At 39.6% G+C, this 22,048-nt stretch overlaps 1 protein-coding gene across 5 annotated transcripts in view; it reads right to left on the bottom strand.

Annotated features, from left to right (window-relative positions):
* KIAA1958 (KIAA1958 ortholog) overlaps window positions 1-20,828 on the bottom strand; it is a 155,883-nt gene extending 135,055 nt beyond the window's left edge. For all 5 annotated transcript variants that reach the window (XM_020905345.2, XM_020905344.2, XM_020905348.2 and 2 more), the window contains exon 1: window positions 20,741-20,828. The gene's annotated coding sequence lies outside the window, so the exon portion shown is untranslated. The remainder of the gene's footprint in view (window positions 1-20,740) is intronic.
* Between the last annotated feature and the right edge of the window lie 1,220 nt (window positions 20,829-22,048).

Raw genomic sequence — 22,048 nt, forward strand, 5'->3', positions numbered from 1 at the left:
GATAAGTTTTATGGCTATACCCAAGGATCAAGCCACAGAAAAGGAGATAGGACAGATGGAAATAAGGAAGTTGATCTCAATTGGGCTCAACAAGGGTCTATCTCAAAGCCAGCAATGAGAATGACTGCACATTTCAAGCCAATCAAGTCCACAGTATGGAACCGAGGAGGAGGGAATCATTCATGGTTCTTTCAAAGGCACCAGGAGCTGAGACAGGTGTGGGAGGCATAGCAACAGGATAGATATCAAACATGGTTCAGGCAAAGGAAAGCTGGCCTAGAGCTACTTAGAGATGGTTGAAATACTAAATACCAAGACAGTATTAAGACTTGGGTGGCTATTACTGGGGAGCAGTTATCAGGGATAAAGCACTAAAACAGAATGTGAGCTACCTCACCAGGAACAAAATACTAGAGGACAACAAGGATCTGCAGTTTCTTAGGGAAAAGCTATTCAAAATCAGAATTCTATGTCCAGCAGTGATCATTCAAGTGTATGGACCAAAACAAAGTCATTTCATTCAGGGCCTTTAAGGGATAAACGAATCAGCCCAATTCACTTTTACTGGGGCAAAAATAGAGACTGTAGTCTGATAACATAAAAAATAAGAATCAAGATTCAAAACAGGTAAGAGAAAATCAGAAAAACAGAATTAGACCAGAATAGATATATTTTTTTTTTCAAATAGAGAATACACTTTTTCAATGTGCATAAAAGCTTTCTGAAAAATGATAATGCAATATGCTAAAAATAAACTCTCAAAGTTCCAAAACCCCCATATCATATATAGGTCAGGGAATTCCCTGACAGTTCAATGGTTAAGACTCAATCCACACTCTTATCGCTGAGGGCCTGGGTTTGATCCCTGGTTGGGGAACTAAGATCCCTTAAGTCATGTGGCATGATGGCCAAACAATAAAATACATTAAAAAAAAAAAAAATAGAGATCCTATTTATGATCAAAATGTAACAAAACTGAAAAGTATCAAAATAATCAAAATAAGAAGCATTTTAAAAATACTATCTTAAATAATAGTTTATAATTTAGAAATACAAGACTCTAAGAATATCACACATTAAAACCCAAGGAGAACAGGCAAACTAATGGACCCAGAAAGATGACTGTCTTATCTGCTTTTATTAGAAAAAATGTTTCAAAAGATTGAAATTTTTAAAAATTAAATATTAAACTAACAAGCTTGAACATGATATAAGAAAATAGAAGAAAGAGATTATAAGGTAAAGGAGAAATTAACAGAATTGAAAACAAAACAAAGGAGGAGACTGCAACTTAGCAAGTTACATCGTAAGGGAGAATAAAGATCAAATATAAACATCATTTAGTAAGCACCTCCTAGCTCCAGGTACTGTATGCCAGAATTGGGGACAGAATTGAAAAGAACCAAACATACGCTGGCGAGGTCCACACCACCAATGGTCTAGAAAGGTTTACTAGAAGGAAAACTTGACATTAGCATTTCTAGCTTCCATTTTTAATCTTTGTAGTTTGACTTTGTTCTTATTGGAAACTGAAAGTTTACATTTATTTGTATTTAATAACACAAACTTTTGATGATATGGGCTTTTTCCTCTTTTCGAATACTTATAGTGAATAGTTACAGTGAAAAAAATCCATGTTACTTCTCACAGTTTCAAGTCTTGTTTATTTCTCTGTTCCTTCAATTTTCTTTCTGATCAGTGCTTCTGCTTCCTCTGCCACTCTCTTATCTGTAGGTTAAGCTTGTGGGTGTTAATTTACAAACGATGCCCACAATTCTTGACTGTAAAAATGTTCACCTAGAACCAATATATCTACTTACCTGAAGTAGACAGTGTTATGTAAGTGGTGGTAAACGCATCAGATATATGCTGTTGTTTTATCAGACATACTAAATAATGCACAACTAATTCAAAATATCAATTTCATTCTGTCTCTAGTTACTCGAGATTATACTACATGCATTATCTTATCTACAACTGAAGGGTAGTACTTATACTCAAAGCCACTGCTAGACTGAATTAAATTTCCTTGTAAATGATATACACGTAGTTTATCTACCTGTCTTTTCTATTTTCCATCTTAAGAGTCTTTAAAATGTAAAAGCAATTTGAATTATCTGCTTCCTCTCTATTAGCCAATTTAATCGATCAAGCCAAGTGTAAAATAGCAAAAAACTGTTTTCACTTTGCCATTTTCCCCAACACATGAAACTTAAGAACTCTTTGATCTTAATTAAGATGACACTACTGAGGGGGCTGAAACACCTCTCCTCTATTATACTGGTCCACTTCCCTCAATATTGCATAATTAGGAGCAAGAGACAAAGTGATGTATTTATATCAGCACTTACTGAAATACTGAAATACTAATTAAACGCTTTAATAATTCAACAATTACATGAACAGAGTCCAATGGGATCAAATCATTCCCATGCGGTTACTGTTTTATCAGAAACAAGCTAGTATAAAAATGTTTTTGAGCTCTAAAAGGTACATCAGCACTTGTAGCAGCAATATTTAACTGCTGGAAATGCCTGAAAGAACTGTACTATTTGGAATTTATTTTCATGATCACCATACCTATTTTGCGTCTCTTACACAATATTTATTCTTCCAATAAGCAGTCACTGAACACCTATGTACCAGGCATGAAGAAAGGCAAAAATTATTATAGAAATGTTTAGAAGAGACACAAAGATAATTCAAAACCGCAACAAGTCCCTAAAGGCCATCTATATTTGCCTCTGAAAAGGCTTTTGTTATTGTCAAATAACACTTCAATACCATGTGATGTCTGTGTCCAACACGTAAAAACGAGATCATAACTTGCAGTTGGTGACAACATGGATGGATCCAGAGGGTACTGTGCTTAGTGAAATGTAGACACAAAGACAAATAGCTGTACCATCTCACTTATATGTGGAATCCAAAAAGCAAAACAAATAAACAAAGCAAAATGAAAACAGACTCAAAGACATAGAGAGCAAACTGGTGATCGCCAGAGGGGAGGGGAAGAGGCTGAAGGGTTTGGCGAAACAGGTGAAGAGAATTAAGAGGTACAAACTTTCAGTAATAAAATAAACAAGCCAAGGAGGGTACAGTATACAGCACAAGGACTATAGTCAATAATACTGTTAGAACTTTGTATGGGAACAAATGATTATTCAACTTACTAGAGTGACCATTTCATAATGTAGGTAGATATCTGATCAGCATGTAGTACACCTGCAACTGACATAATATTATACATCAACTTACATTTCAATTAAAAAATTAAATGATACTTTCAAAAGGATCCTAAACAGTTTGCAATGCTATGATCATAATTTCAGACATCATAGAGAAACATCTCATTTGTGTTAAATCTCATGTTAGTATAATAATAGTATAGATTAGTAAAAACCACCTGATGATCAACAGAGAAATAAATAATGAGTTAAAAACAGCAAGGAATGATATTTCTTCTGCTTTCTTTGAATGTCAGTTATTTTAATTCTATGATTATTTTGTTCTTATTTATTTTATAGTTTTAGCTCTTACATATTGTTGTTGATCCATTTTGAGTTAATTTTCACATTATGGCAGTCACTATGGAAAACAGTAGGCAAGTTCCCCCCAAAATTGAAAATCAAGTGGCCAAATGATTCAGCAATCCCATTCCTGGGCATGTATGCAGACATAATTCGTACAGAACTATCATTAAAAAAAATACATGCACCCCTATGTTCACAGCAGCACTATTTACAACAGCCAAGACACAGAAACAACCTAAATGTCCATCCATAGATGAATGGATAAAGAAGATCTGGTACGTACACACACACACACACACACACACACACACACACACTAGAATATTACTTAAGCCATTAAAAAGAATGAAATAATGTCACCTAGAGACTGTCATACTGAGTGAAATAAGTCAGAGAAGGAGAAATATCGTATGACATCCTTTACACATGGAATCTAAAAAGAAATGATACACATGAACTTATTTACAGAACAGAAACAGACTCACAGACTTAGACAATGAACTGCTGGGTGCCAGGCAGGGGGAACGACGGGGTAAAGGCTTAGGGCGTTTGGGATCAATATGTGCACACTGCTGTATTTAAAACAGATAACCACCAAAGTCCTGCTGTACAGCACAGGGAACTCTGCTCAATGCTACGTGGCAGCCTGGGTGGGAGGGGAGTTTGCGGGAGAATGGGTACCTGTATGTATGACTGAGTCCCTTTGCTATCCACCTGCAACTACTGCAAAATTGTTAATTGGCTATACTCCAATAAGATATAAAAAGTTTAAAAAAAATTTGTGAAATAAGTCAGAGAAAGACAAACACCACATGTCTTCACTTATGTGTGGAACTTTAAAAACAAAGTAAGACAGAAAACCAAAATAAAAACAGACTCATAGATACAGAGAACAAACTGGTGGATGCCAGAGGGGAGAGGGCTAGGGATGGGGAGGTTAAACAGGTGAAGGGGATTAAAAGGTACAAACCTCCAGTAATAAAATAAGTAAGCCACAGGGATGTAATATAAAGCATAAGGAATATGGTCAATAATACTGTCATAATTTGTATGAGGACAGATGATTATTAGATTTATGGTGATCATTTCATAATGCATGAAAATGTACATCACTATGTAATAAACGTGAAACTAATATTGTACATCAACTACATGCTTTTAAAGCAATAGCAAAATGGTAAGAATATATTAAAAACAAAACAAAAAACAATTCTCAAATGTTTAACAATATGTATTTTTATGACATGACTTTTAGCTGCGGTCTCACCTTCCAGCTAGACCGAATCAGATTTTAAGCCATCCTCATGGCATTGCGCGTATGCAGGGAGCAGACAGTCTACTGAAGCGAAGCAGCGTGTGTAAAGGGGCTCAGTTAAACGGAGGAACGTTTCTTGTAAATTAAAGCCCTACTGAACAATCATCTTCCATGCAAATTATCTTCCATGGGGTGTTCCAACAATGTGCCATCATCATATGTAGCCATTAAAACATGCTTATTTGTAATGCTTGACATAATGAATTCTCCCTCTTTATTCCATAGAAATGAGAATGAGAATTTAAGCTTTTTAATTTTTCCTTGCTAGTCTGCCTTTGTGAGTGCACCAGTAGTGAGACACTATTTTTTCAAAACCTATAGTGCAGAAGAATGATTTATCCAGATGCACACTACTAGCACAGTTATCAGAAACAGCAGTTTAAATGGATTTCTGATGAAGAAAAAACCCATATTATCCTCTTCCTTCAACAAAGTAAAATTTCCCTGGATGCCCATAAGCTCTCTCTCCTAATCCTTATCTCAAATCTTTAAGGTTTCTATCCTTAGACAAAAAGTCATATGCTAAAACATAAATACACAAAATAGAATCTGTTAGCATAATGCATCAGGGGTCCACAAATTTCCTAAATTTATACAAAATCAGACGCTGCAATGTGCAAGTGTGCACTTTCTGAGAAGGCAGTTTTTTATTCTTTTCAAAAAATATTTTATTGAAATATTCCTGACTTACAACATTGTGTTAACTTCTGCTGTACAGCAGAGTGATTCAGTTTTATACGTATACACATACACATTCTTTTTTCATATTATCTATTATGGTTTATCACAGGGTATTGAATATAGTTCCCTGTGCTACACACAGTAGGACCTTGCTGCTTGAGAATGCAAAGTTTTTAATCTGATTCCTAAAGGGGTGAAAAAAAGACAAAAAGATTAAGAATTAACAAGGTAAAAAAAAATTAACAAGTTAAGCTAAAAGATACACTCTCACAGAGTCACAGTTGATGGTACAAGTGCAGAAAGTTTGACTGATGTCTAACGGATACAAATTTAGTTCCCTAGGTGCTAACATGCTACATGTTTATCACACAGAACAAACATTTCTACTCAAAAGGATCAAATTAAAATACTCATAGTCATTTCTTTAAACCTAAAGAGAGATCCCACCCATCCTTCCTAAGCACTCCAGATTAATTACATGCATTTGAAGTATCAACTGAAGCCCTGAAAAGAATAACTGACAAGGGTGTTAAGGGGGACTCTGAGTCATATCTGAGGACAGGAGCCTGGTGTACCAGCAGAAGGCTGGTCAAGAGAGGCTAATTCAGCAGCACAGTTTCATGTTTCATGAAGGTCTCTGTAAACACAAGGTTTCCTTCTCCCTCCCCCTAAATGGTCCTAAAAGTCCTTAGCTTAACTATTAACTAAATCATAAACACTGAGCTGCATTTTAAAAAACTTCTCAGAAGTCTTTCCAATCACTTTAATATAATGAACTAGAAAAATTCCCAGGGACCTTTAGGTTCAATTAAATACCACAACTGATACAACAGCAATATACTACCGAGCACTTCAGTACCCGAGTCCTGTTAGGAACTCACTACCAAAACCACGACACTTCTAGTTAATAAGCACCATTCCCAAGCTCTATTCAAAATTAATGTGCCCACAGAAACCCTAAGTAACAACGCATGATTTTGCAAGGAAGGCAGAACTTTCTTATAAAGCTAGTGTGGCAGAAACACCGCTGACTGTATTTGCATTGATCCAAATATATTTAAAAAAAAAATTTTCTTTTTAAAGCAGCTTGAGGAAGGACTACTTCTGAAGACAGCACTGAACAATATCAACACTGCAAAAAAATTTCAGTTTTTTCCGAATGAGTATAAAGCAACAGAATCTTATGCAATCCACAAAGAGGAAAACACACAAAATACATTAGGGATATTCTGTGTGTATAAAATTATCTTTAACTAAAATAAAGAATACGAAGAAAAACACAATTAACTTTTTTTCCCTGCATTTTTTTAAATAAAATGTCACAGTACTCTGTAAGTTTTATTTTTTAATATTCAAATTTACCAAAAGCTTTCCCATATGATATTTTGGAAACTGTCATTTTCTAGAAAAAAAATTTAAATTGTTAATTCTTAAATACAACCATTACGTGAGCTCAATGGCCTGTCTTGAGTTTAGGGAACAGCCAAATACTAGAATTCTGGTTATACACCTCAGAGGGCCGAGTCACAGCCTCACGCATCACTCTCTATCTGATCCCCCTGCCCTACCGTGTCCATTTAAACAGAGTTCTTTACTGTCCTGACCTACATACTCACAGAGCAAAGTGCTCGCACGCTCCAGTAAACAAGTAACCTTTCCCAGTGGTGGCTGGACACTGTCATTTACCTTTTACCACTCACTCTGCCCCACGTTTCACCACGTGACCCACTTAGACCTAAGACAAGTTTCTCCTACTGAAATAAAAATAAACACTATTTTCCATGAACTCTGATAACCATCTGAGGGTTTATAGTGTGAGTGCTACAACTGTTGTTGTTCAGTTGTTCAGCCATGTCTGACTCTCTGCGAGCCCATGGACTGCAGGACGCCGGGCTTCCCTATCCTCCATCTCCCGGAGCTTGCTCAAACTCATGTCCATTGAGTTGGTGATGCCATTCAACCATCTGGTCCTTTGTCGTACCCTTCTCCTCCTGCCTTCAATCTCTCAGCATCAGGGTCTTTTCTAATGAACAACAACATAGTCTGAGTGCTACAATAGCACACTATTTAAAGCCACTGTGCTAATTAAAATGATTAGGCTGTGGTGCTAGAGAAGACGCTTGAGAGTCCTTTGGACTGCAAGGAGATCATACCAGTCAATCTTGAAATTAACCCTGAATATTCACTGGAAGGACTGATGCTGAAGCTCCAGTACTGTGGCCACTGGATGCAAAGAACTGACTCACTGGGAAAGACCCCGATGCTGGGAAGGATTGAGGGCAGGAAGAGAAGGGGGCCACAGAGGAAGAGACGGTTAGATAGAATCAACGACTCATGGACATGAATTTGAGCAAACTCAGGGAGACAGTGAGACAGAGGAGCCTAGTGTGCCGCATGTAGTCCACGGGGTCACAGAGTCAAACACAACTTAGCAACTGAACAACACATTCTCAATGAATTCCTATAGGCCAGCTGTGAGGTCAAAGTACAGAGGTGCACACAGACCCTCAAAAATACAAGTGTCTGTTGGACTTGATTTTCTCTAGGACCTCCTGTTTAAATGCCTTCCCTTGCAGACACCTAAACCTCAATAATAATCTGTCCTATATGCCTCACATTCTGCTCACATAAATTCATTTAATGTTCACAACAACCCTGTGAGGTATATATACTTAGTATGCTGTGTGCTTCAGTCGTGTCCAACTCTTTGTGACCCTATGGACTGTAGCCCGCCAGTCTCCTCTGTCCATGGGCTTCTCCAGATAAGAATACTGGAGTGAGTTGCCATTTCCTTCTCCAATACTTAGTATTATATCCTTTTTACAAATGTAAAACTAAAGCACAGAGAAGTTAAGTACCAATAAGGACCAGAAACAAAATACAAACCCAGGCAGTCTGAGTCCCAAATCCAAGTTCTTAACCAGGGTGCTAGTCAAAAGAATTCATTACTATCACCTATTTGCTACAACAGTTCTGTGCTGAGAAGGTATCAACAGAACAGATTTAGACATTATTATTTGCAAAGATTTTCAATTTAAAAATTAGGTAAATTATTAATAATAAAAATCACTAAAGTGTTAGAAAACTTCAGATAAAATGGTGCTGAAGCATACAAACACCTACAGAAAAGAACTAGAAGCCCAAGTTCTTTCTCTCCTCTTGATTGTTTTCTTATCCATAAAATATAGGGGCTAAAATGTAAAACAGATCATTCCTACAATGTACAAACACTGAAAAATTAATCATTAAAAAAACAGCTATGCGCACTCCCTACGGCCCCAGTGACTAGAACTCCTAGCTTTCATTGCCGAGGGCCTGGGTTCAATCCCTGGTTGGGGAGCTAAGACTCAGCCATGGACGTGTGGGTGTGTGGGTGGGTGAGTGAGTGAGTGTGTGTGTGTGTGTGTCTGTCTGTGTCAGTCACTCAATCATGTTCGACTCTTTGTGACCCATGGACTGCACCTGCCAGGCTCCTCTGTCCATGGAATTCTCCAGACAAGAATACTGCAGTGGGTAACCATTTCCTTCTCCAGGGGATCTTCCAAACCCAGAGATCAAGCCGGGATCTCCTGCATTGCAGGTGGATTCTTTACTAGCTGAGCCACCAGGGTGGAACAGCCAAAAAAAAAAAAACCCCAAAATGCAGCAACTCCTCAGATGATTCAAGACACTGCTGCCTACCAGCAGATTACAATCAACTTCAGGAGGATCTAAAGTACTCAATTTCTAAAGTATTCAAAGACAGATATCCTTTAAGTTTCTTTAAAATCCTTTTAAGTTTCAAAATATGTTTACTATAAAATATAGCCAAATTATAAGCATTGGTGCTATAGTGGTAAGCATAGCTGCCTTCCAAATTATAGAACATTTAACAAAAAGAAAAATATAATTCACAACCCAGAACATTAGCATTTTAGGGTATTTTCTTCCAATCTTTTCCTTATGCATTGCTTTACGTAACTATCATTATTAAACAGAGAAAGAGGGAGGGAAAGTAGAAGAGAGAAAGAGATTTTTTTTAACCTGAACAACTTATAGTAGGGATTTTTCATGCTGCCACAAGGCCCTACATGATCTGTCATCACCCAAACCCCCAATAACCTGCCCAAGCTCATCCCTTGTAACTCTTCCTTCCTCCTCTCTACAGCAGCCCTTTGCCTTATTGCTATTCCGAGAACACCAGAGTCACATTTCTAACTCTGGCCTTTTGTGCTTTGCTTCCTCTGCCTCAGATGTTCTTCCTCCATCTACCTCAGTGTCAAGTCCACACACTTATTTTAGGTCCTTGCTCAAAAGCCATTTTCTCAGTGAAGTCTTCTTTAGCAACTGAAATGTCAAGCCCTCACCCTGAAATGTTTCACATCTCCCTTCCCCACTTTACTTTTTTCCATCTTAGCACTTACCCCTTCTGTGTTATCTTCCACATTTATCTTGTTTATTCTGTCTCCTCTCCTGAAAGTTCAATGAGGGAAGGAATTTTTCTACTAATTTCCTGACACTTAGAAAAGTGCCTAAAATAGAAAATGCCCAATAAATATTTGCTGGATGAATAACCTCTATAATCACCATTTTAAATGGCTATGTTCTATCTAGTCCATCAAATGTTTATACCAGGGTTTATCTAATAATTTCCCTTATGATGGATATATTGGTTATTGCCAATCTTGCACTATTCTATATAATGCTTTATTGCAAGGGTCATCAAGTTTTTTCTGGAGAGGGTTAGACGGCAGACGTTTTCTGTAACAACTTAAGTCTGCCAGTAAAACAGCACAAAAACAGCCATAGACAAGGAACGGCTGTGACTGGACTGGGGCTGCATCGGGCCAGATTTAGCCTGTGGTCCCTGGGTCTCTGCTTCCCTAAATCCATTTCTGCAGTATCTTTCCCTATCTTTGCAATTACTAGAATCACTAGATAAATGGGTATGAATACATTTGCGGGTCTTGATATATTTTATCAAACTGCTTTTCAAAATGATTACCATGAGGAAGGGAAACAAGAACAGAGCCACACTGATGGTGGTGGCGTCAACAGATACGACTACTGTGAAAAACAAACAGTATTTACCAAAGAAGAACATATATACCCCATTCCTCAGCAGTCAGAGAATCTGTTTTTCTTCAGAAAGGCTGTGTTAGACACTGGAAGGAATACAAGAGGTTCTGCAGGGGTGCTGATAACACTGCTTATTGATCACAGTGCTAGTCACAGGTTCAATCTGTAAAAATCTATCAACGGTACACATGACACATTCATTTTGGATGTAAAATATACTTCAAAGGGGTTCATAACGTGCCATCCCCTAAAATATGCTGCTTTGGCATACTGATTATTTTGAATTGATGGCATTTGAGAATCATCAGATGCACAAAAGGCTCTCTGACCTCCTTCTAACTAAAAGCAGGTCATAAAAGTTTCCCATGAGAAAGATGCCCTCTTTATACAGCAAAAAGAACATTCTTATCACTGGTAACTAGGAGTCAATGTCAGAATGGATCTAAACAAACCTACTAAAAAACCCTTATCTTCAGTTAAGTGTCCCCCATTTACTTCCTAGTCTCACAATTTACAGGCCCTAGCTAAAACTCCTTTGCCTTACGTCTTCTCTACAAATTTATCATTTGTTAAAAATACACAAAAGCTCTCAATCCTAACTGCTTCTTTGGGTCTTCAATTTCCTTGTGAAGACTCCTGTGTGCACATAAAAATATTAGCCAAATTTGTATGCTTTTCTCCTATTTGTATGCTTTTCTCCTATTCATCTGTCTTATATCAGTTTAACTCTTAGGCCAGGAGTTGCATTAGTCTTTCCTTAGATTAGCAGTAAGAAAAGAGAACTTGGGGGGCAGTGAAAAAATCTTGACAATGTCTCTACTATCTGCTTGGATTCATCTAGATGCCAGGAGATGATTCCTCTGGCAAATTTCCAAAAGCAACTGAAATGCCACCTTTACTTAAACTACACATGGGGTCCATTTTCATTAAAAAGGATTAAAATCTTAAGTTTTGTCCAGGAGTTAAATTTTAGTTAAATACAAATGCTGTAATCTAGAGTTTCTTGTTTTTTTTTTTTCAAGATGCCACATAAAGAATATTACTGAATCATAATTGTCATGAAAATGTTAACAACCTAAGTTAGAAAAGAAACTCTCTGAAGCAAATATATAAGGGCTTATCACTATATTATAAAACAGACAAACTACAAAAGTTGTTAAATTACTGCTCATCTTCTTTTTAAACCCACACAGATACCTGTCCTCCTCAATCAATAGGGAAAAAAAATAATAATATCCAATCTAATAACAAAAAATCATTCAAAGAAGGAATAAGAAGTTCTAAGCAAGCAGGATAGTGGCAGAAGCTTAGTTTTGGACTCTCCTCAAATCTATTCATAAAAACAGATGGAGCAGACCAAGATACAGACCCACACATATCTCAACTAACTTTTTACAAAGGTGCAAAAGCAATTCAATGGAGGAAGGATAGCCTTTTCAACAAATGCTACAGGAGTAATTGGACATCCACAGGCAAAAATGAACCTCAACCTAAACCTCACACCTTAAATAAAAATTAGCACAAATTGGATCATACACTTAACTGCAAAACAACACAGGAGAAAACCTCTGAGATTTAGGGCTAGACAAAGAGTTTTTAGACTTGAACCAAATGCAAAATCCATAAAAGGAAAAATTGGTAATACTAAAAGTTTTGCTCTGTGAAAGCCCATGCAAAGAGGATCAAAAGACAACTATAGACTAGAAGAAAGGATCTGCAAACCAAATCTCTGACAAAGGATTAGTATCTAAAACATATAAAGAACTCTCAAAAGAGTAAAACAAGCAAACAAAAAATCCAATTAGAAAACAGACAAAAGACATAAACAGACATTTCACAGAAGAGGATATACAGATGGCAAATAGGCATATGAAAAGATGTGTAACATCAGCCATTAAGAAAATGCAAATTAAAACCACAATATTATTAAACACACATCAGAACAGTTAAAATAAAAAATAGCAAAACACCAAATGCTAACAATGATGGGGAGAGATTGGATCACTTATGTACTGCTGGTGGGAATATAAAACGGTACAGTCACTCTGGAAAAGTTTGGTAGTTACTTAAAAAATTAAACCTCTGGATTCCCCTGGTAACACAGTGATTAAGAATCTGCCTGCCAATGCAGGGGACACAGGTTTCATCCATGGTCTGAGCACTAAGATCCCACCAGCTGGGGGCAACTAAACCTATGTGCTACAACTAGAGTTTGTGCACCGCACCAAAATATCCCACAGGAGGCAACAAAGATCCCATGTGCCACAACTAAGACCCAACACAGCCAAGTAAAAAACATTAAAAGAAGAAAAAAATATAGCAAATATAAAAAATTAAAATAAAAAGAATTTGAAGGAAGAGACATAAAAGATAAGCAAAGACGATCCAACATAAATTTAACAGAAGACCTCAAAGAAGAAAATAAAAAGAATGAAAATGAATAAATACTGAAATATAGAACTGATAAAAATATTTATTTTAAAAAATTGAGCCAACATAATAAAACACACTGTATATCTGGAAAACTTAACAGAACAGACAACATTTAAGATATATTCTAGTAAAATTATCTGCCTTTAAAGATGAGGGGAAAAGGTCTTTTGGGCATCTAGGGGAAAAGATAAGACACTTAAAAAGAAAGAAAATCGTACTGGTATTAGACTCTGACAACAACATTTTTTATCAGAATACAACATAGTAAGACTTGGCAAACTACAGCGTATGGACCAAATATAGCCAACCTTCCAGTTCTGTAAATAAAGTTTTGATTGGAACACAGACATCCTTGTTCATTCATATATTCCCTAAGGCTGCTTTTGCACGGATGCTCATGTTCACGCCGAGCTGTGTCTGACTCTCTGCGAGCCCATGGACTACAGACCCCCAGGCCCCTCTGTCCACGGAATTTCCCAAGCAGGAACACCGGGGTGCACTGCCATCCCTACCCGGGGGACCTTTCCGGCCCAGGGACCGAACCTGTCCGTGTCTCTTGCATTTCCCGCACTTGGCACGTGGATTTTTTTGCACCAATATGGCACAGTTAAATAATTGTGACAGTGACCTATGGCCCACAAAGTATAAAATAATTACTACTTGGTCTTTTTAAGAAAATATTTGCCAAATCCTAAAACAGAATAGCATATTTAAGATTCTTGAGGGAAGAAAATGCAGGCCAAGTAATTATATTCAGACAAACTGACCTTCAAGTACAAAAGCCACAGATAAACAGTTTAAATATGAAAGACAGAGATAATATTCACATGAGCTATTTATGAGGATTCATTGAGTTTCAGACTATCAAATGATTACAGAAGGCTTAACATAAGGACTAATGCTATAAACTGAATATATGCAACTGAGAACTAAACCAATGATGGGCAAAGGAGACAGAGTACTATGTGATTTGTCTGAGGCAAACAGCAGAACTGAGAAATCTTGGGGAACAGGAACTGACTGATTCAGGAGCTTGATTATATATGGAAAATAAGACTGAGAATAAGGAAGAAGTCACAGATAACTCCTCAATTTCTGGACTGGGAAAATGGATGGAAAGAAGAACCATTGACTAAGCTAGGGAACACAAGAAAAGACACAGATTTTAAGAGAAAGGTAAGTCAAGTTTGGGGCATGCTGAATGTGAAGTGTTTGTGGAATATCAAATGACTGTGTCCAGTTGGTTGGTACATACATCTGGAATTCAGCAGAGATGCCCTGAGTGGTTATCAGATTCAAGAGTCATCAGCCAAGGAAGGTGTGAAGTGATCAGAATGGTGTGTAATTTACCATGCAAGTTATCAAGACCAATATCTGAAAACCACCACCAAAAGAAACAGGTTCTTAGAATCTGTAAGAAAACAGCAACAGCAGTTTCATCATATTTGGCTACATGAGACTCTCTTACATTTGAAACCAATGATTAAGACTTTTCTACTTAAAACTATCCAAAATAAGGCATTTGAAAATAATATGAAGAGTGAGTAAAAACAAAATAAAGCCTTTCACTACCCATTTTGGTTATTTTTAATGCATACAAAGTTGATGATGTTGCTGTCTATTGGGCCCTGCACTCAACTGAAAAAATGCTGAGCAAAAAGGTATTAAACAGATGAAAACTACTATAAAATCACACACAGAGTGATGTATGTATGTATGAAAGACAAAATGAGTGAAAGTCGCTCAGCTGTGTCCAATTCTTCGTAACTCCATGGACTGTAACCCGTCAAGCTCCTCTGTCCATGGAATTCTCTAAGCAAGAATACTCAGAGTGGGCAGCCATTTTCTCCTCCAGGTGGATCTTCCCCACCCAGGGATCAAACCCAGGTCTCTTGCCAACGCAGGCAGATTCTTTACCATCTGAGGCACCAGGGAAACCCATGAAAGACAACTGTGAAAGAACAGGCTATTATGAGCTGTAACTGTGTTCTCCCCATTTCATACACTGATGTCCTAACCCCCAGTACTTCAGAAGCAGACTATATTTGGAGATCGGGCCTTAAAGAGGGCATTAAGATAAAATGAGATCATTTAGGTGAGTCCCAAGGATACAGAATGATGTCTCATCAGAAGAGAGGAGATTAGGACACAGAGAGGCACATAGGAAGGACCATGTGAAGATATCCTAGGAAAACAGGTATCTACAAGCCAAAGAGAGAGGCCTTAGAAGAATCCAACGTGGCCAACATTTTGATCTGGGACTTAAAGCGTTCAGAACTATAAAAAATGAACAAATTTTTGTTGTTTAAGTGACCCAGTCTGTCTTACTTTGTTTCAGCAGCCCTTGCAAACGAATACAGGCTGGAGAGAGAAAAGAGTGTCTTAGTTGGGTAAGAGTTCACAGATATTGATAATAATCCAGTAAGTATGAAGCCTCAAAACAGCAAAGTAGAGCTTTTTCTATGTGGTGACTATGGCTTATATACAGCAATAAAAATGTTTAACCAGCAAGCATTTACAAGGGAAAACAGGGAAGATATTGGCAAGGGAAAAGTGAAGGGATGTGACACTGGCAATTAGAAGAGGACAGAAAAGGTTAAAGGGTCAGTTTTGAAAAAAACCAAGAAGAGACAGACAAATCCAACCAAGATGTGTCCTATTCCTGAAATCTGAATTATGTAAAAACATAAATAAAATAATCCAAAAACAATTCAGCCAAGCAAGGGAGGGTGAAGTGAAGTGTCAGTTGCTCAGTCGTGCCTGACTCTGCAACCCCATGGACTGTAGTCTACCAGGCTCCTCTGTCCATGGGATTTTCCAGGCAAGAATACTGGAGTGGGTTGTCAATTCCTTCTCCAGGGGATCTTCCTGACCCAGGGATAGAAACTGGGTCTCCTGCACTGTAGGCAGATTCTTTACCACCGACTGAGCTATGAGGGAAGCCCTATTTATAAAAGAAAGTCTTTCAAGGTTTCCATACTGGGGTGTGTAGCCTTTCCCTTCTCCAGGGTATCTTCCCAACCTAGGGATTGAATCCAGGTCTCCTGCATTGCAGGCGGATTCTTTACTTGCTGAGCCACAAAGGAAGCCCAAGAATACTGGAGTGGGTAGCCTATCCCTTCTCCAGTCAATCTTCCCAACCCAGGAATTGAACCGGGGTCTCATGCATTGCAGGCAGATTCTTTACCCACTGAACAATCAGGGAAGCCCAATGGGGGCAACTCTGGATAATTCTCCAGAATTCAAAAGAAATGTTTTTTTAAATTTCAGCTAATGGAATCCTTGATGATTAACAAATAAAAATCAATTTTCAGGCATGAAATTAAAAGATACTTGCAATGGGTATTAAAAGATAGACAGCAGAGGATGAGATGGTTATATAGCATCACCAACTCAATCGACATGAATATGAGCAAACTCTGGGAGACAGTGAAGGACAGGGGAGACTGGTGTGCTACAGTCCATGGGGTCTCAAAGAGTTAGACACGCCTTAGCCACTGAACAAAAACAACAATTTATGGAATTCTTTGGAAGCTATTTGTGTGGGTTTTTTAAAAAAAAGCAAAACAAAAAAACACAAACAGGTAACAATTACTAGCAATTGCACTAATTCTTGCCCAGCATACAGAGGCCCAAGAGGAAAGTAAGGTGGAAGGGAAAGCTATTCTTCAACCTGAAGACCTGCTCCCTGATGCCAGGCCAGTCCACATTCAAGCAGATCAGAGGGGGGAGAAAGCTAGGAGAAAAATCCACCATTTTATGGTAAGACTTTTAATGTTTTAAAAAGTTTCTTAAATGATTTAATGCCTTCTTAGAAGTTTTTAAAAGTTCTTTTTCACATAATGTTGCACAATTTATCTTTTGAGACATCTTTTGATGCTACTTTTCTTTCATTACAAAAGGACCAATTGCTGATGTCCTAGACCACATCCCTTTGCTTTCTATATTAAGTGTGATAAAGTGTTTCTGAAATACATCTTCTTTGTCACTAGAGACACTGGTTTTACCAATATGCAATACTCAAAAGTCTCTTTAAGTGTTTAAGTGTGAGACTGTGCAAGACAAACCTGAATAATGCTGCATAAACTGCCTTCCTCTAGAAAAGGGTATTAAACTTTGTTGACACTTGCTACAAAATGAAATGCAAAAATCTGCATTTTCGGTACTTTTAGCTTCTTGACCTTTATTTGAATTTGAGACTAAGCTTTACCAAACAACAGAATTTACACTGTAACTAGCCAACCACAGTCCTCATTATGGAATCTATGTGGTGCATTCGTTACCTAGGAAACAGAAGAGCACACAGGCGGAGTGCAATTTCAGTCTAGTTAAAGAATTCTCCAATCATGCTGGTAAATAAAGCCCATAAATCAACTAATCAGAAGCTAAGTCAAGAAGTACCACAGAAGGGTTAAGCTCTATGGGAACTTTTTCCAAGGCAAAAAAGAAAACCTGTGGGGTTTCTTCAGGCAACTATGTGGATCTCTTCAGTAAATATTATGAGCAGGTTTCTTTACAAACACAAACTGTCAAAAAATAAAACTGTTCAAAATAAATGGCTTCTCTCCAGTCTTCAGCTTCTCTATTTTTGACAGTATTTAAGAGAAAAAGCTTCTTTAGAGCCAGCCTCATACATCTGGTAGCAGAATATTAATCCAAGAATGAATCCTGCATCTTTCCATGAGAAGCAAGGGTATGTACTGCTCTTAGACAATGCAGGGTGATAAAGGCTGGAATGAGAGGTCACTGTCCACACCTCTGACAGTCAGGCCTGCTTCCCCAATCTACAAAAGACTGCCTGAAAAGAACCTGAAAGTCACAGAACTTATATAAAGAATATAATTGTTAACTTTGCAGCTTTCCCTGTGGTGATTACTAATGATAATACTAGTCATTTGCGGGTTCCAGGTAACATAAAGTGGCCATTCTGAGTGTCCTTTAATGGCAACACACTAATAACTCACAAACGGGAAAAGACTAGAAAAGCCTATGGATTTTAAAGCCTTTCAAATTTAACCATGGACAACTTAGTGTTTGAAAAAAAAAAAAAGAAAACTGATAAATATCAGATCCTACTACTCAGCTACATTTAAAATCCAGATTTGCACAAATTCACAATTTCTGGAAGTAGCATTTGTCATAACGTCAAAAGCAGCAGAAAAAGTTTAAACCATGAGATGTGAGAAATAATTTACATCTTCCTAAACACCAATATACCAGAAGAAAAATTAGTTGAAATATGAAAGATTATTTGGAACACTCTGATTAACTGAAACAGTACTGTTAATTATAAAAAAAGCAAAATATTTAATAGAAATAATATCTACATATCACAGTCAAAAAAACAAAAACAGACAAAAAATCTAAGTGTTTCCTTTTATCCAGCCCAAATAAATACTCCATGCCAATCCCAGAAAACTGTTAAGACACAGCTGTAACTCTGCCAAGCAATTCTCAATGCAAGGCCACACTTAATGTTTAGTTTACACAGTGACTCTTTGTTAAACCTTAATGCTACAACTGAGAGCCCTGTAAACCAATACAATGTGTTAGCTTACCTTTCTTAATACTGGGAAGAGGAGTTGTGTATCTGAGAGATGAAACCGTAGGAGTGTTTTAGAACTCCATTCCATCATTCATGATAAAACCTGAACAAATTTCCATACTTAACCTCTCTGGGCCATCATTATTAAAAAAGGAAGAAGCATCCTGCTCAAGGGTTTTACCAGTGCCTGGTAGGGAGCCCTGTGCAGAGTTTAAATTCATTTCTTTAATCTAGAACAGAAGTCAAAGCAGGAACTAATCAAAGAGGCTGGCATGGTCTTTGTTAGATGTAGCTTCTTCTAAGTTTTAAGAGTACAATAATGTACACTCCAGGCATATACAAAATTAAGCATGCAATAATATTAATCTGTTAATGTAAAACTAGGACAAGAATCTAGGATACCTTTTTCTCCTAGAAAAGATCACCATTTTAGGCATACTTAAATTGTCTCCTCTTTATAATGACAAAAATCAGTTTGCCTAATTGACGCTACTGTATATTGTTTTCTGACGAATTTCTACATCTTATTTAACAAAATTTAAATAGCAAATATTTTTCCACCATCATAATATTCCTTCATGTTTGGATGATAGTACTTTCTATTTTTTAAGAAAGATTCCATTTCCTACAAATAGCTATAGATATAACTTAGTGTCCACAAAACTTTTTTTTCCTTAATCTCCTTGGTAATCATCAGATTTAAGTTTGTCAATAAGGATTCTCACACAATAGGCAAAAAAAAAAAAAAAAAACCTCCAGAAATGAGCAGGTAGACGGAGGTTAATGCAAAGATATAAATCCATATCTGCGTTAAAAATCTGAACAATTAATTTTCTGGGCGCTCACTCAACTTTATTATTTGAGTATCTAAAAATACATAGCAACCGCCCATAAAAAACTGAGATAATTAATATAAATCAGAAATATCACCCACGTTACTTTTCAAAAATTTTATCCACCATACACAACCCAATAGGTTATAAACAGAGAATAAAGAAATACAGCTAATAAAACAGGGAAAGCACAATCACAGGGGGAAATGATTACTTCTAACATTCATGTTCTCCCCATATGTCGTGAAAGGTCTCATACCTTAAATCAGCGAAAATAAAGATTTTAGCCTGAACAGAAAGCTAGGTAATTGTTTATCGCACTCCAGTTTAACTAACCTCCACTAGGGAAGCTGTCTCTACCTGATTTGCTTGTTAACTATTTAATAGGTAGAAGATTCTGTCATGTTAATCCTAAGGGGTCTGGGAAATAACAAAACTTTACCCCCTAAAGTTCTATATATACAAATATACATATATGTAAAATCACAGCCATAATCATCTTTTATTTCTTGCCTTTAAGTCCCCACTTAATCTTTAAAAAACGAAAAAGAAAAACGGAAAACTACCAGAAAACTACAAAACGTTCTTTGATTTTGATTTGATTTTCGCCAGCCCAACCTCCTCCTACCGAGGGAAATCTATATCTCTCGATGTATTTGATAACAAACACAAACCACTGTGCGCAGCCTCAGACCGGGTGGGGGGCGGAAGAGCCCTTCGGAGAAAGCCCTCCTCCGTTAGAAACAATAAATAAGGGGCCGAAGCGATGCACGTTCCTTCACACACGCCCCAAAACGCACCTCGGCGAGCCTCGCATGAGGGAAACAAGTCGGGCAGAGCTCCGAAAACACCTCTCTCCCTCTCTCTCCCGTAACCTCCTCGACTCTTGGAAACTAAGAGAGCAGATCTTTTCTCTCCGCTTCCCGCCCTCCTGCCCACCTCCAACAGACCCTAGAGCTGGAGCGGGCGAGCCAGACTCGCAGTGCGCCCGCGGCCGCTGCGACAGGAGACAGCCGGCGGCGGGCCGGCCCGGGAGAGACAGCCCAGAGCCGCGGCCGCCGCCGCCGCTCGCCCGGTCGCCGGGGGTCCCTTCCCGCGCCCCCAGCCCGTCGCAGGCGACGTCCGGCCGCCGGCTCTCAGCCCCGACTCTCGCCTTTCCACGCCCCCGCCCCCCCTACCCCCGCAGAGGAACAAAAGGAGGGTTCAGCCGGGTCACCACTAGGCCGCCGAGGGGGCGGCGGCGCGGACTCCAGCGCGGCCGCCCCCCACACAAAGGGGCTGCCAACCCCGGGGCGCGGCGTCGGCGCGCTCGTCCCCGCCCCGCGCACGGGCTCTCACCCACCTGCAGGTGTCTGTGCGTCTGTCCATAGGAACGCGGGCAGCGAGGGGGGCCTGCGGGAGCCGGGCAGAGCGGGCTGGACGGGGCGGGACGGAGGGGAGGGACGGAGGGAGCGCGACCGCAGGGTCGGGGAGCGAAGGCAAGTGGAACAGGGAAGGCCACTGGCTCGCCACGGACAGCGGGGCGGGGGGCGGGAGTCGGGGCGCCAGCCTGACTCGGCCGACCGGCGCGCGCCGCTCCGTGCGCCCCGGGCTCCGCGCGCCGGGCTCGGAGCGCGGCGGGCAGGCGGGGGGCGGGGCGCGGGCGGGGCGGGGCCGGCGCGCGGGGCGGGGGCTCGGACCCCGGCTCCAGCCGGCACCGGAAACGCGCCGTGGTCCGCGAGACCCACAGGAAGTGTGTAACGGCACCTCCCACGACGCGCACCGAGCGAACGGCCGTCGCTGCCCGGAGGCGGTGTGGACCGACCTTCCTGCTACACACACACGCGCGCGCACGAGCTCGGTCTCCGCAGCCCGACAGGTGTGGGAGCCACGATCCCCACTGCGTTCTCAAGTGGGCAGCACCCCTTTCCGGCCCGATTCCCGGGCCAGCCGTCTCCGCTGCCCCTCGGAGCCCTGGACAGCTGCACCCTAAAAGCCAGGATCAGACCTTCTTGCAAGACACTCCGTTGGTCAGGCGTGTGACACCTGTTTTAACGCGCTGAGTGGAATCACCCCTACACCCAGGCATTGGCAAGAATACCTCCCATCGACAGATGTGCAACCCGCAGTCACGCTGCGCGGTGGAAATTTCTAATCCAACTACAACCACACGCACCCATCCCGGGGAGGGAGCCGGATCTCTGAATAACACCTAAAAGACACTAAAACCGGGGAAGCATACAGTAACACCACCTACACACCTGGGCACCAGGGAGGCAAGGCTGGACCAGGTGCCCTCCACCTTTATTTTATCTAGCAAGCGTGGCCCGTACTATGTGCTTGGGGTTCACAGTAAGTGCTTAGCGAATACTGACTTACTTAATCCTAAAGATGCTACGAAGTGGGTGGGGTTAGCACTGCCGCTTTGTAGAGGCGACACAGAGGTCTTAGAAATCAGCCCAAGATCAGAGTAGCTGGAGGAACCCAGATTCATCCCAAGTAGTGTGCCTCCGTGCTTTCCTCTTCCTACAGCACTGTCTCCAAAGTAATAATAATGATAATAAATAGCGTTTAAAGCATATCTAGTTAGCTGTATGTAGTGCTCACATATTGACCTCATCCCAACTGTGAAAGGGAAGCCGCAGGCCCTCCTAGCGTGAGGTAGGTGAGG

This window comes from Odocoileus virginianus, chromosome 31 (assembly GCF_023699985.2).
Source record: "Odocoileus virginianus isolate 20LAN1187 ecotype Illinois chromosome 31, Ovbor_1.2, whole genome shotgun sequence".
Lineage (NCBI taxonomy): Eukaryota > Metazoa > Chordata > Mammalia > Artiodactyla > Cervidae > Odocoileus > Odocoileus virginianus.